Raw genomic sequence first — 15889 nt, 5'->3', positions numbered from 1 at the left:
GTTAATTATGAAAAACATTCCAGAGCAATGAGTCATAAGCAATTAAATAGACATTAAAATGTAATTCCAATTGTGAAAAAATTTAGTTCAAATTTACAGCGTTTGCAATACGATTAATCAGGAATTACAGAAAGCAATCATTTTAATGCAACGATGGATTTTACTTTAGAGGGTAAGTAAATACTATTTAATTACATTAAATATTTTATTCAAAAGAGAAGCAATATGTGTTAAAACTTGATTTGAAAAACTGCGCTAAAATTGTAAAATCTTTTTATGTTTTTAATTTTGAAACCTATACAACTTTTGTATCCACATGTATCCAAGCAAACTTTTTAACAGTGTATAGCTTAAGTCCTAAGGTGTATAACGATGTTAAATTTTCACCACATAAATCCACAATTTTTTGTTATCAAATTTCTTTTATGTCTTGTGCGCTCTTTTTCAAAAATGGAGTTATTTGAAGAATGGCGAAGACATAATCAAGAAGAAAGAAATTCTCGTTTATTAGATTTTGTTTTGCAAAGATTGTGTTACTGATGTAACTAATGTGACTAGAGATTCTGAGAGGTCTTGCAGTTAAAAATTTCATGTGTAGCTTCAAAATTCGCAATAAAATGGTCAGAAGCATATATGATGATGGACCGTTTTTTAAACAAAAATAAAATTTGGTTAGAGGGAGCAAATGTAGAATTTGAAATAAGTATATATCAGCAATGCACTTTTTCACCAACTGGAGGAATTCAAGGACGGCCCAAAAAGAACTTTGAAGACTCGTCGTTTAAAACCAAAAAATGAAGGCTGGAAAACTTAGTAAAATTGATAAGTGCAACTGAATTGACTACAGCTGCTGAAATAGCATGTCGTGCGTCGGGGCACAGAAACCAAGCTACTTTAATCAGAAAAAGTCTGGAATTATCAGAAAAAATAAATTCAAAAGACTTTATTTGTGGTGGTAGGCAGTTGAATCGTGACGAGGCATTAGCTTATTACGTTGAGTCTAAATGTACAAGTCATTCTTATAAACAGACGAGAAAGTGGTCTTTGAAGGCAGGGCATATAGTATTTCCATCTTATTATAGTCTATGCAAGTCAAAAAAGTTATTTTATCCATTAGATGAACATATTTTTATTACAGAAACACGTGCCGAAATTAACCTACAAGCTATACTTGATAAAACTACTGAACGCTTATTTGAAGCCCAATTCGAAGTTCTTGAAAATATTACTTTTAATACGCCATTAACATTATTTAGCAAATGGGGATGTGATGGGAGCTCAGGTCACAGCACATATAAACAAAGATTTACAAACTCTGATGCTACTGATGAGTTTCTGTTTGTATTTTTATTTGTTCCGTTGAGACTGAGTGACGGCCAAAATATTATCTGGCAAAATCCACGTCCGTCATTAACACTTTATTGCCGACCAATCAAATTTATTTTTTCAAAAGAAACAAATCTTTTAACTAAAAAAGAAACTAACCAAGTTTTAAAAGAAGTATCTCAACTTGTCCTAACATCTATAAGACTCGGTGAATCTTAAATTACTGTTAAACACGACCTAATACTATCAATGATTCATGGAAAAGTTTGCAATGCTTTGAATGACACAAGTTCCCAACAAAAATGTTACATATGTGGTGCGACTCCAAAAATGATGAACGGTGAAATAAAAGACTTAGTTGTTAAAAAAGAACATTATGGCTTCGGTCTATCTACTTTGCATGCGTGGATTCGTTTTTTTGAGTGCATGTTACACATTAGCTATCGTTTAGATTTAAAAAAGTGGCAAGCTAGAAGCGAAGAAGATAAAGCTAGTGTCCAAAAACGTTCAGAAGATATCAAACAAAAATTTAAAAAGCATATGGGACTTACTGTAGATAAACCAAAACCTGGCTTTGGGAATACAAATGATGGGAACACAGCTCGCAGGTTTTTAATGAAGCTAGAGTTAAGTGGAGAAATTACTGATTTAGACGTCAATCTTATTAAAAATTTCAGTATTTTATTAAGAACACTTTCCTCTCGCTTTGATATTAACTATTGTGCATTTGAAAAATTTTGTTCTGAAACCAAAACTCTTTATATTAATTTATATCCGTGGTACTATATGCCTGTTACTGTGCACAAAATACTTGTACATAGCACGGAAGTTATAAAAACATGCCTTCTTCCGATCGGACAACTATCGGAAGAGTCTCAAGAAGCCCGCAATAAAGATTTTCGTCGATTCTGCGAACACCATACAAGAAAAAATTCACGTATTTGCACAAATATAGATTTGCTCATTATGCTTTTGGTAACATCAGATCCTGTAATCAACTCACATAGAGAATTAACATGTTAGAAAACTAGAAAATTACCGTTGGAAGTTTTGACCTATAATACCACCACAGCTTGTTGAAAATAGAATTATGTGTGACGATGAAGATTATTAAGGGTCCGATTCTTCGGATAGTGAAAACAACAATGATTCATCCGATGATAATTATTAGTTAATAAATAAAGTTTTTTTTTATGTTATTAGCTTAATTTTAGCGAGTAAATTTTTATTTTAGGAAAAATTTTATTACATAATTTCGTGCTGAAATTAAGTATTTATTTTTACTACTTATTCAACTTTTTCATTACTAAAATTTTTTTAAACTTAAAAATAATCAAAATATCGCCTTTTTAACATTAAAATTAAAAAAATTACTTTTTATAGTAAAATTGGCTTTTTGGCGCCCCTTTGAGCTTTCGCGCCAGGGATAATTTTCCCTTTGCCACCCCCTGGCTACCCTACCGCGTAACTAATCAATAATACACCAAAATATTGTTAACTTTATTCTTAGGGGTCAAATTACAGAACAAAAAATTTTTGTCCACCTAGCTTATATGAAGCGATACACTGTGCAGTGGTAAAGTCAATTTTGTCACTAATAGAAATGATAACAATTACCATGACTTTCACTTCTTTAAAGGCTGAGTGGGTATCTGAATCTTTTTTAAATAGAATTACTGAGTTTTGTCATAAAATAAACATGTACACTGATCGTGAAGTGGTCGAGTGTGATGTTTATTAAATAATTGAACTGCTGGGATGTATGGGAAGATTCTGTTTTTTGCTTGTCTAAATCAACTTGTGCTGGTTATGATTTAGGTATATTAAACTTTTTAAATGTGAGCTTATACGTATATATATATATATACGTATATATATATATATATATATATATATATATATATATATATATATATATATATATATATATATATATATATATATATATATATGTATATATATATATAAATAAATATATATATATATATATATATATATATATATATATATATATATATATATATATATATATATATATATATATATTCTGACGTAAAAACAATCAATATTTAATTAATTAGAAAATTGATCAATCACCCGTGTCGAATAGGGCGGGAAGAAATTTGTTTTGATGCCTGCATTTTGATAGCATTTTACTTTTTTCGTTCAGCAGATTTTTATTTTTCGGATAATAGAATTACATATTTTTCGTTTGTGCATAGTTTGCAGGACTTCTTGGTTGGAAAGCATGGACTTCTTGGTTGTAAGCATTGCACTGCCTAATTATTTTCCATTTAACAACTGGGTTTAAGTTGGCATTATTTAATTTCCAAAGTTCTTTTGATAATTCGGTGTCATTTTTGTATTTTAGAATGTTAAATAATTTTATATGGTTAGCATATCTAATTTTGAATGGTGTTTTACTTATACCGATGTAGGATTTGTTTACAGGAGTGTTAGTAGGGTTATTGGAACTTATATTGGCTTGTTATAAAATGTTTTTGTTAAGCATTGGTTTGATAAAGGGCAGGTATTTTTATTAATATTGCGGTTGGTAATTATAACCCACCAAGATTATTATTTTGAAAAAGATGGATGTCAAATCACAAAAATGAGAATGTTTTCTGTTGATAAAAGTTCTAACAATATCTTGTTTAATAATATTCCTTCTGAAATTTGTAATAAATTATTTTCTTAAGTCTCACAAAAAGGTGTATCTTTTCTTTTTTTATGGTTTTGTCCTAGTCATTGCTATTGCTATGGCTTTCATATAATACCAGGATCAGAAGGAAGAAAAGACCCACATGCTTCTTTGTATACCCATTGTGAAGTAGCTCCTAAAAATATAGTCTATGATTTTGCATGCAGTTTATCGGAATTCTGCCACAACCATCAATCAGGTTTTTTTAGAGATACTTCTTTTTTATGATGTGTTTTATGGTTACACACTAAATGTGCTGATGTTTTTCGCTGCACTAGGGTAGTTTTTATCCAATTAATACTTACATAATAATTAATATAAAAATAAATAATTAAATAAAATAATAAATAAATAAAATAAGTAAATAAATAAAATAAATAAATAATAAATAAATAAAATAATAAATAATTACAAAATATCAAGTCTTCTGCTTCTGATGACGCAAACTCACTTTTGTTTCTACCTTCTGTTTTTTGCACATATTTGGAATCAAAGGAAAAAAAATCTCTTTGAAAAACGATTGATTTTGTCTGAGAATACTAAAGATTAAATAATTTTACTGTTCTGGTTTTATTTTTGTTGTCATTTAATATACTTTTTTTTTTACTTATTTATATAAATACTTTTTCCCTTACAATTTTGGAAGTTCAGAATTTTATGAATACTTTTTTCATTTCATGTAGTTTTATTCTTCTATTTAATATTGTTATAATTTGTAATGTTGATATTGTAACTTATCAGGCAGCCAAACTCTATGAAAAACATTTTGGTTTGAAATTTTGTATTCAGATTTGTTACGTTTTCGTTCTAGTACTGTATTTTTTGTTGTTTTAAGATGATATTTTTAGGTATACATTAACTATTATTTACAAATAAATACCTTTACTAACCATATCCAACAAGATTGATAAGGTTTATAACTTATTTAATTGGAGTATGTAATAGAAAGTGACACTCGGTTCAGACGACTTTCTTGTTAGGAGTCGTTTAGACGACTTTTTTGGTGCTGGTAATTGACTTTATAATTGTAAGTTTTTTTATATTTTCTTGTTTACTTATATATTTAAAATAGCATTTGACTATTATATTAAAACTGAAAAATAAAAAAACCTAGTTTTTGTTTTATTGTTATATTTAATAATCCTTGCTCAATCAATAACACTGATTTCTCTTTTACCTACATCATTTACAACTGCCATGTGTGGAGCCTCGGTATCCTCCGAGAAATCAGAAGAAAAACATAAAGAAGCATTTCCTGTCGCGTGTTCTTCAATATTGGATTCTGAAACAATTTTTTGGTTGCCGTAAAATAAGCATCTTAGTATATTGATGATCATTGTTTTGGAAATCGCTTGATTAGTGCAGTTGATGGGACCTTCAATTGGACCAAACAGAGATATAAAAACAATGACAACTTTCACGAGGTGATGACAGAATGCAATCAAGACCATTTTAGTTCCCAGAGCTTGTTTAATTCTAACACATGCGCCCTTATAAAGCCCTGTATTGCTAGCTGTTGTGTCAAACACAAGACCTTTGATCTGTGAACACAGATTTCATAACTCAATTACTACAATACAGGCATTTGCTTGAGCCTCTCCTGTTCCTCTATCCATTTTTAAATAGACAGAAGTTAATTGATTGCATTATTTACATTCTATATGTTCTTTCTGTGTTTGATGCTGCATGCTTCAAAATTCGTTCTTTTTGGCCGTCTTTGCCTCTATCTCGAGCATTCCCAAACCAAGAAGAAAGTGCTTCTTCAAGTTTTTTTGATAAACTTTGTTTCCTTTCACTTTTTTTTTTTGCAGGACCTAAACATACGTTAGTTGAAATAAATTGCAGAGGAGATGTTACTATAGTAACAATGCTTTCACAATATATTTTATCCAAAAGTATGGCTTTAGGTGGTCTCGACATATTACTTTAAAATATTATGATTTGATTTAGTAGGTATACCTTGTAAATAAAGTCATAATATTTTATAGCAATGTGTTGAGGCCAACTTAAGCCATACTTTTGGATGACCTTAACTAGCTATTTTTTAGATTCTTTAATTCTTAACACTTTTATTATTAACACAAAATTATCTTTAATCTTTAACACTTTAATTATTTAAGTCTTAAATATATATATATAAAATGCTTAAGATATTTTGGAAAAAGTATTAATAACATGGCATAGGGTAAAAATACCAATGATCTTTTCACTACTTAATGTGACAATAAAAAAAATATTATACTCAATAAAAGAAGAAAACAAGAAGAGCATACGATATAACATACTTAAAAAAAACTATTTAAAATAGTTGCAGTGGCTGAAATGGTTTTTTGATTTCTGGACAGTTAGGTTATATTTTCGTGCCAGTTCATTACAAGGCAAATACAACATGTTTCTTTTTACAAAATTTGTTAGATTCGTGTCACCATTATTTACAAGGACCTGAGCCTGACAATAAAATTACAAAAAAAAATTACAAAATCAAATAAGTAAATTAAGGTGATATATTATAGTGATTCAAAAACCATTATTTTATAATTACATGATTTAAAAAAGACAAAAATAATTGCATGCTGTTTGTGTACCCCCTCATCAGCTTAGTTGAACCCCTGAACATAAATCGATTTCCTTCAAGTTACTAATGGAGTTTACCATATCGCTACCAGCATTTAATAGATTATATTAAATATATAACAGTTAGTATATATTATAAACTCATAATCTATTGAATTCAGTTAATAAAAATGAAAATAACTTAACAGCATAATTTTTACACCTAAATATTAAATGATTAGATTCATATTTGATATGATACTTTATCATTGAAAAACAAATTGGTATTTAATAAATCCCTATGACACTATTCCATGGCGCTAGACTAGTGCCATGGAAGATCAACATCATTACCTATTGAATTAAAGACTACACTCATGACGTACTAGTAATCTATTTGAAGTCTTGCAATGATGTATGATTTTTATGACTTTTTGAAATTTTACCAAGTATTTCAAAGCAATTATCTCCAATACTGTTAGACATGAAATACTTCTTGTTTTGATACTGTTTGAATTGAAGGTAATGGCTCAGTGTTATATTTACAGGACCTTCAGTGTGTAATTTACTAGAACCAACAATGATTACATTGGCATTACAATATCAGCATTTTCAAAAACTCTTTTGGCTTTTTGTGAACAAGTTGATTGGGAACAAGCTTTTTTAATTAACCAAGATAACTTTCATATTCAAATGACGAGCAATTATCAAGTGCTCCATAGTGTTTTACATTATCAGCTATGTGTATTAATAAATGCAAATTATATAGTAGCTGATCTCTACCGTATAGGATGTTTGAGTAAAAAAGTACACAATAAAATCCTGAAAGTAACAGACAAATAAAATTTTGATAATGATTTGGTAACAATAATCCTTGCAAAACCACTGGCCTTGTATAAATCAAAAAAAGATAGAGCTTCGTAGCCTTCCATCATCTAAATTCAGATAAGAAATGAAACTATTTAAAAAATTCTTTTGAAATATACGGTCGTAAAGTAGAGAATTTTTCTAAAGTTACTACAATAACACTTTGGAACAACCTTCGTGATGGTGGGCGACAAATCAATAAGTTTTAAATTCTTTGGACAACACCCAAACAAATGCAATGCATATAATCTATTGGAAACCCACTTACCATATTATAATTTAACTTTGTGAAAGAAGATACAGCAGTATGGTGTTCTGAATCATATTGACTTAAAGTCTATATTAGTCCTTAGTGAAGCAGATAAGTTAGGTAAAATTATTTTTTGTTACCACTCGTCATGTTGAATACACATTCACAACAATTGTATCCATTATGTGTTTTAATGCACTTAAACAATGACCGAGCTGGTGCATCACAAATAACTACTTCTAATTTTATTTTGTATGCCTTTCCAGTCTTGTCACATATAACACCAACTTCTTGAAAACGTTCCATTTCATCAATAAAATCTATTAAATAGTTATTGATAGAATTTGATTTACAAGAACTGGAAAAATAAAGCAATCGGAAACACGTTCTGTTCAAACTCTATAAAAGAACCTAGAATTGGCCAAAGTGATATGTTTGAGTTATTAAACAGAGGAATATCATCGGTATTGATATGCAAAGTAAAAACTGAAAGGTCTGTTAAAAGAAGAGATTTTTTTTTAATAGTAGAGAAAGCCAAAATTGCAATTCAATGTAGTAATTTCGTTTTAAAAGCTATCTAGATTCTTTAGGAAAATCTAATCCATGTTTTCTCAGAACTGGTAATAAACTGTCTAAAGCACTGTGAGATATTTTAAAACTGACTGCCCATTTTCCTAGATCCTAATCTAAGCTATTTTGTTTGGGTTAAGTTTTTCGTTATCAGAATCATCATTAGAATGTGCAAGCCAAACTTGATTATCATAAAATACGGTAGTAATGTTTTCCGTTTCATGCTTGAACCTTCATATAAACTTTCATCAACTAAATAATGTGCACAAATCCCAGATGTGCGCACATCCAGGAAATCCCAGAGGGAATCCAGATAAATCCCATTTAAAAATACCAAATTTGTCCCGTACCGGATGACCAGATCAAAACCGTGCGGGTCTCGCATGGGTGTGCTTGCTGGGTATATTATTAAAAAGTGTAATATATATTATTTATAAATTGTAGAAACATTTGTATATTACAAAAAGTTGCCCAAAAAAAAATTGTTTAAAAAGTTATGTAGTTTTTTTTAAAATAGTAATTTTTAATCATTTCATGCTCCGATTAGTAAGTCAAAAAAAGTTTTTAAACAATTATTTGTAAAAATAGAAACAAAAATATAAAGCAATTCCATTCTAATGAGAAGATTTAATTTAACTTATTCATAATTTAAAGTAATATTATAGCACAATCTTTTTAAAAACTTTTAAAAAAATGGAAAAATAGTTTTAAACTAAGTTTTTTGAACTAAATTTTATCGTTTAAAATTTATAACGAACTATTTATTTTATTCAAAGACTTCACGTAAAGTAAAAACAAAAAACAATTAATAAACTAGAGCTCTAGTCTGTTTATTCAGGGTTCCCACCAGTCCTGGAAAGTTCTGGAATTTAAATGTAGTCTAAGAAAGTCCTGGAAAGTCCTGGATTTTTCTAACTATTCTGTAAAATCCTGAAAAAGTCCTGGAAAATGGCATAATATTTCTGAATTTATCATTATTTTTAAGTAAAAACAAATATTTACATATATATAATATACATATATATATGCATATAAATATAATTATATTTATAATTATTTACATATAATATATATATAAAAAAGTTTTTTACATGTATATTAAATGTGTATATAGTCATTATATGTATCATTGCAAATATTTTGAGCTATCGAAAAAAAGAATCCTACAAAGTCCTGGAATTTTTAACTTTTTTTTGTAAGTCCTTGAAAAGTCCTGGAAATATTGAAGCAAATGTCCTGGAAAAATAGTCCTGCAATTATGATAACGAAATCAATGATGGATATGAATGCGAAAGGTATATGCAGCAGGATGAAATTGAAGATTGTGATGCCGAATCATTATCAGAAATTGATTCTGTTGAAAGTGAAACTGAGGACCCAGATGAAATTAAAAATATTGTAAAATGTTTGGCATTTGAATTGGAAATGTGGGCAGCACCTTTTTCTATTTCTATGGTTGCCATATTTTTCGTTTGCCAATACTGAGAATATCTCACCAATCACTTCCAAAAGATCTAAGAACTCTACTGAAGACACCTCGTGCAAGCGATATCAGAGCAGTTGAAAGTGGTTCTTATTTTCACTTTGATATTGTAAACTCCTTGCAGCGCCTACGCCATTTAATATATTTCTCAAAAAATGCTTCTTCAGGAGTTCCTGTGATTTCTCTGCAAGTTAATTTTGATGGATTACCTTTGCACAAGTCCACTACACAGCAATTTCGGCCAATACTAGCAAAGGTATCAAATCCGTTTAATAGTGATCCTTTTTTGAAAGACTTGTTTTGTGGTATGAGTAAACCAGTACACAGAATTGAATATTTAAAAGATTTTATTGACGAAATCTTGAATTAGAAAAAGGCCCTGTAAATTTGTATGTAGATGGTAAAAATTACTCTGCTAATATAAATCTATCCTGTTTAATTTGTGACACCCCTGCAAGAGCATATGTGAAACAAATCAAAGGTCATATTAGATATTATGGATGTAATAAGTGTACGCAAAAAGGGGAATGGCACAACAAGGTTACATTTCTAAGCACTAATACTCTACTTAGGACTGATCAAGCTTTTAATCAGATGACTGATTTTAAAGATCACATAGGAGTTACTCCTTCAAAAACTTTATCTACTGGCATGGTGACACAGTTTCTGCTTGATTACATGCACTTGGTGGGCCTCGGAGTAATGAGGAGGATTTTAATGTTTTTACTGAAAAGCACTGTTTGAGAAGGAATAAGATTAGGAACAGCATCCAATAATGGCATTTCAAAAAGGCTACTTGAATTTATAGCTTTTATTCCCCAAGAGTTTTCCAGAAAAATGTAGAGGTTTAAGTGACATTGAAAGATGGAAAGCAGTTAAATGTAGACAATTTTTATTACATAGTGGAATTGTTGCCCTTAAAGGACATCTGTCAAATACCATGTATAAAAAATTTCTTTTGTTTTTTATAGGGTTTTACTGTTTAGCTAGTCCAGATCTGTGAGCAAGTCATGCAGATTATGCAGCAACTCTCCTTTGTGCTTTTGATGAAAGTGGTATGGAAATTTATGGTAGAGGATTTATAAAGCTACAATGTACATGGCTTGATACATATAGCAGAAGATGTAAAAAAATTTGGATCACTTGAAAACTACATTGCATTTCCATTCGAAAACTTCCTCGGACATTTAAGACAACATACGCAAACCACAATTACCTCTTCAACAGGTTATTAGACGTATATTAGAAAAGAAAGGATCATTAATAAGAAATTCAAAAAAATCCATGGAAGATGATATTCTCAGAAAGCTACATGACCAAGGCCCTGTTATATTTAGAGAACATTCTAATTGTTTGCAATTTGAAGAAATTTTCATAAATGATTTTTTTTACTCTACCTCAGAGGGAAACAATTGCGTAAAATTGAATAATGAGTTTTGTTTGATTCGATATATTTTAAAGTTGGATAGCGATGAAAAACATTGTATTGTTTATGAACTTTTTTTTAACTATTGAGCCCTTTTACAATTATCCAGCCAATTCTTTAGAAAATTTTGATATTGTGAAGGCATCTAATTTGATAATATAAAACTGCTAAAGAGGATGGAATTGAAAAGAAACATGTGATGTTACCTTAAAAGGCTAAATTTATTCTGATTCCTCTGTCTAAGTAGCTTGAATCAAATTATAACTATAAATAATATCTTAAAACGACTGTGCTCTCATTCTTTATTTCACTATATTTCCTACAGGTCCTATTTTTATGATTTGGTGTTTTTTTAGATGTCCAACATTAAGATGTAATGTAAATGCTTTTTTTACCAAATAATATAATGAATTGGAATTAAAAGGCAGATCTTTTAATTTTTCTGTCTTTTAATTATACTGTTAGTTTAAATAATTTTTTTTGCATAAGCCAGTAAATAATTCTTATAGAAACCGACCTAAAAAGTAAACTTGATCTGATAGTGGATTTGCATTTAGCAATTTGTTAACTTTATATATGATCCCAAAAGATGTACAGGTACTTGGGTATTTTGATCCGGATCTTGGATCTGAATATGCTTTTTACCAGCATTTGTTAACTTTATATATGATCCCAAAAGACGTACAGGTGCTTGGGTATTTTGATCCGGATCTTGGATCTGAATATGCCTTTTACCAGCAAAGCCTTTAACAAGTAAGCAATAATATATTGAGTTTTGGCATTTTTTTTTTTATATATACCACTATACGTTTTTTCTTAAAGTATACCATTTTCATTTACTAGAATTTCTGGAGGGAGTAGCAGCAGTTCCACAATGTTGGTTATTGCAGGAATCCGCTTGCTGTTATTGGCCTCAGGGAATAGGTGCTACACGATGTGCAAAAATAGGAGAAGCACCAAAATTAAATCATAAAGACTATCTATCCATATTTGCGTATATTGAAAAGTGGATGTGAGTAAATTGGAATCAATTCTATAATTATAAAGTGCCATGTATTCTTACATTTTTTAATGGATATGCCAAAAAAGCAAACACATTGGGTAGCATTCTTCTTTACCTCTTTTTTACCATGATTAAAAAAAATTAATTCTAAAATTTACTTGCCACAGATTATGAAAAAATGAAAAGGGCGGAAGTTAAGTCCTTGGATAGCACTGACATTTACTTATTAACAATTACTTGTAGTGTACAACTGTGATATTTTTATTTTGTGTTTTACTTCCCTCAGTTATTTAAAGACAATTTACTTATTTAAAAAAAGTTATATAAATATAAAGCATATATGCTATAGGTAAGTATATATAATATGGTTATTTTGTATATTTAAAATTACGTTTAATTGGTTTCAACAATTAAGGGTAATCAATTTCAGTGTATTATTTGCACATCTGAAATATTTATTTTATTTCTAAATTTCCAGGGATCCTGAATTTGGATCTAAAATACAATCCAGAAATTTATTGAAGAGGAGTCGTCAGTGTTCCAGCTCATGTTCAAAAGAAGAATTACAGCCCTCTAAAACTGTGATGCATAAATCACTTTCTCTTACCACCATTTTTAAGTACCTTTATCTCCTCATTATCTCAAAATGTACCTTTATCTTTTCAAGTGTTTGGTCAATCATCAGCACGTTCTGCTTCCACAACTCGCAAGTTTTACTTTTATAAAACCATCTCAATCCTCCAATCATTATTCCTAATCATTCCTAATGTTTGAGATCATCAATTTTTTTCTTGTCTTTGACAGTCACACCACACATCCATATGATAATCTTCTTGTCTGTCCTTTCTAAGCACTGAATATCATTAATCTTCGTTACCCATGTTTCATTGTCATACATCATAACACTCTGTACCATGGCGTTCTAGAAATACAGGCCTTGACAGCGCGACTGGAGGCCGATCGCATAAAGCTAGATTTTTAAGGATTTGGCTTATTTTGCTTTACAATAGTAATACTCTGCACCGATTAGCGTAAACACACAAATTATGAGTGACTTTGTACTTTTTTTTTTTAAATCAAATTTAAATTTTTTAACTGAAAACTTAGGTGTGCAATATATTAATCAATAAATTTAACTATCATGCCTCGATGCCTGAAAAAATGCTTTCAGTCTATCTTTCCTCCACTATTCATTTAATTATGAACTTCTTTGTATTCACAAAGAGCACATTTTCTACAGTCAAAACCAACTATCTTATGTGAACCTTGTATACCACTACATCTCTTAAGAACCCATTGTTTACAAACTGTACAGTCGAGGTTGCTCAAACTCCCCTCCTACACACTCCACATGGCCACTTCCGGTATTTTCTGCTTGCTCATTTTACAATGCATAATTTTTGTCTTATTCATGTTTATCCTCAACCGTTTTGCTTCCATTCCATCTTTCCGACTCTAACTCTTTGTATTAGTTTCTAACTCTTTGTATTAGTTTTACTAATCTATCACTGCAATCAGGCACAAATCATCTGCATAGAATAGCTCCTACGGTAAACCAACTCTGAACTCTTTAGAGAGAGCTTCCAAGACATTAATAAAAACCAAGGGACTGAGTACTGAACCCTGATGCACACCAACCTTTACTTCAAAACTATTACTGTCCCTATCTTTTATTTTTATTGATGTTGAACTAAAATAGCCATGATAACTGTCACCAGCCATTCTTCAACTCTTAAATAATTGAAAGCTCACCATACTACTTCTTTTGGTTTTATGTTTTAAAATACACACCATTAGCATGTGACATTATTACATTTGTTTTGTCTGTAGTTCCTGATATAGTAAAGCATGCCGTGGCTGAGACTGTTCGACCATTTTTCCAAAGTGTGTTCAAGCAACGGGAGGAGCTGAAAGCTGAAATTAAAGAGCAGGGATAGAAACAAGCTCCAATTGGACTAAGTATGACTGCAAATCTTCCGGAAGTTCTGACCTTTCCATGCCAACAAATAAATGATCTTCTGGACTTAAACCAAATTCTTTTAAAAGATTCTGTGCAGAGATCTGCTATTTTTTATTAATTTTCAATATTTTATAACTACGTTGACTAAATTGTTTCATATTTTTAATATAATGTCATATATCTTAAGAAATAATAATTATATATTTTCTTGCTAACAAGCGCTTAAAGAATAAGTACACAGTTATCATTTTTAATCCAAAAATTTGCCTGTCCTTTAGTGCGGCTAATGTTTCACAATAAGTTGACCATTAAATTGTTTAAATGTTCAATTCATATGCCTACCTGCATGTGAATTAATTATTTTATTAAGATACTGGGAAGTGAAAAACTATTATATGTATATTGGGTTGTTATTTTATAAAATTTATAAAGATTTTTTAATTTGTTGTCATGTCAAAATTGTCAATTACGAAAACAAATGCTCTAACCAAATTTAAAAATTTATTTTAAACTAAAAGAACACCTGTGTTTATGACAGGACACCTATGTTCTTGTAAAATGGTGGTGGATTGGAGTTTTATTTAGATGTTTTTGTTTTCTACATTTTCTGTTCACCTCTATTGATTCATGGTATTTTTTTATGCAGATGCAGTTAAAAAAAACTATCCCACAGCAACAATTAGTCAACTGAAAAAGATTCTGTCAAAATGACTGTCAGGTTCAATTGCCAGGAATGGCCTCAAAAATTCGCTTCAAAAGACGTAGAAGTTTAAAAAATCCTGGAGAAGACATTTAATATTCTTTTTTATAATAAATATTTAAATAAAATGTAATGTTTGTTTTCATTCAAGTGTTTATCTTCTTGTTTAAATTGTTTATTTTTCAATTAGAAGCTGTTGAGAATAGATCAATAGAAATTATTATTTATATTTCCAATTTATAATGAGTTTATAAACATGTAGTTAAAGAATAATATTTTGAATGTGTTCTAATCACTAAAGTGATTTTTTTATAAAAATCAATAATCTATTTTAAGAATATATCAATATAATGATATATTTATGGACTATATATAGGTATCTTTTCATAAAATTTAAACAAAAATCTTTTTAAAATAAAATGGAATGTCAATATGTTTGAAGTAAATAACAAAAACCATAAAGGTAATAATTATGACTTTTATGTCATTTATGGATATATGTAATTATAAATTAAGATACTTTGACATTTAAAATAAGATATATCTGCATGGCATGCAGATTATAAATAATTAATAATTTACCTTTCTCCTATATTATGCCAAGGTTTGGCCAGTGTTGGACATTTATTGGGCCGTAATTACCCTTTTTAAACCAATATTGGTCCAATATTGGAGCCGTGATTTAACTAGTAACCTGCCGACATTAGCCCCATAATGGCCAAATTTGCACTCCCCAATATCGAACCAATATTGTAGCCAATATATGCCTAATAACGGCCCAATAAATTTGTGCTATATATATATAAATATATATATATATATATATATATATATACATATATATATATATATATATATATATATATATATATATTATACATACATATATATATACATACATATATATATACATATATATACATACATATTACACATAAATTTATATAGATATATACATATATTATACATATAAATATAAATATATATATATATATGTTTATATATATATATATATATATATATATATATATATATATATATATATATATA

The sequence above is a fragment of the Hydra vulgaris genome, chromosome 14 (genome assembly GCF_038396675.1).
Source record: "Hydra vulgaris chromosome 14, alternate assembly HydraT2T_AEP".
NCBI classification, from domain to species: domain Eukaryota; kingdom Metazoa; phylum Cnidaria; class Hydrozoa; order Anthoathecata; family Hydridae; genus Hydra; species Hydra vulgaris.
This window is presented reverse-complemented; position numbering follows the sequence as displayed.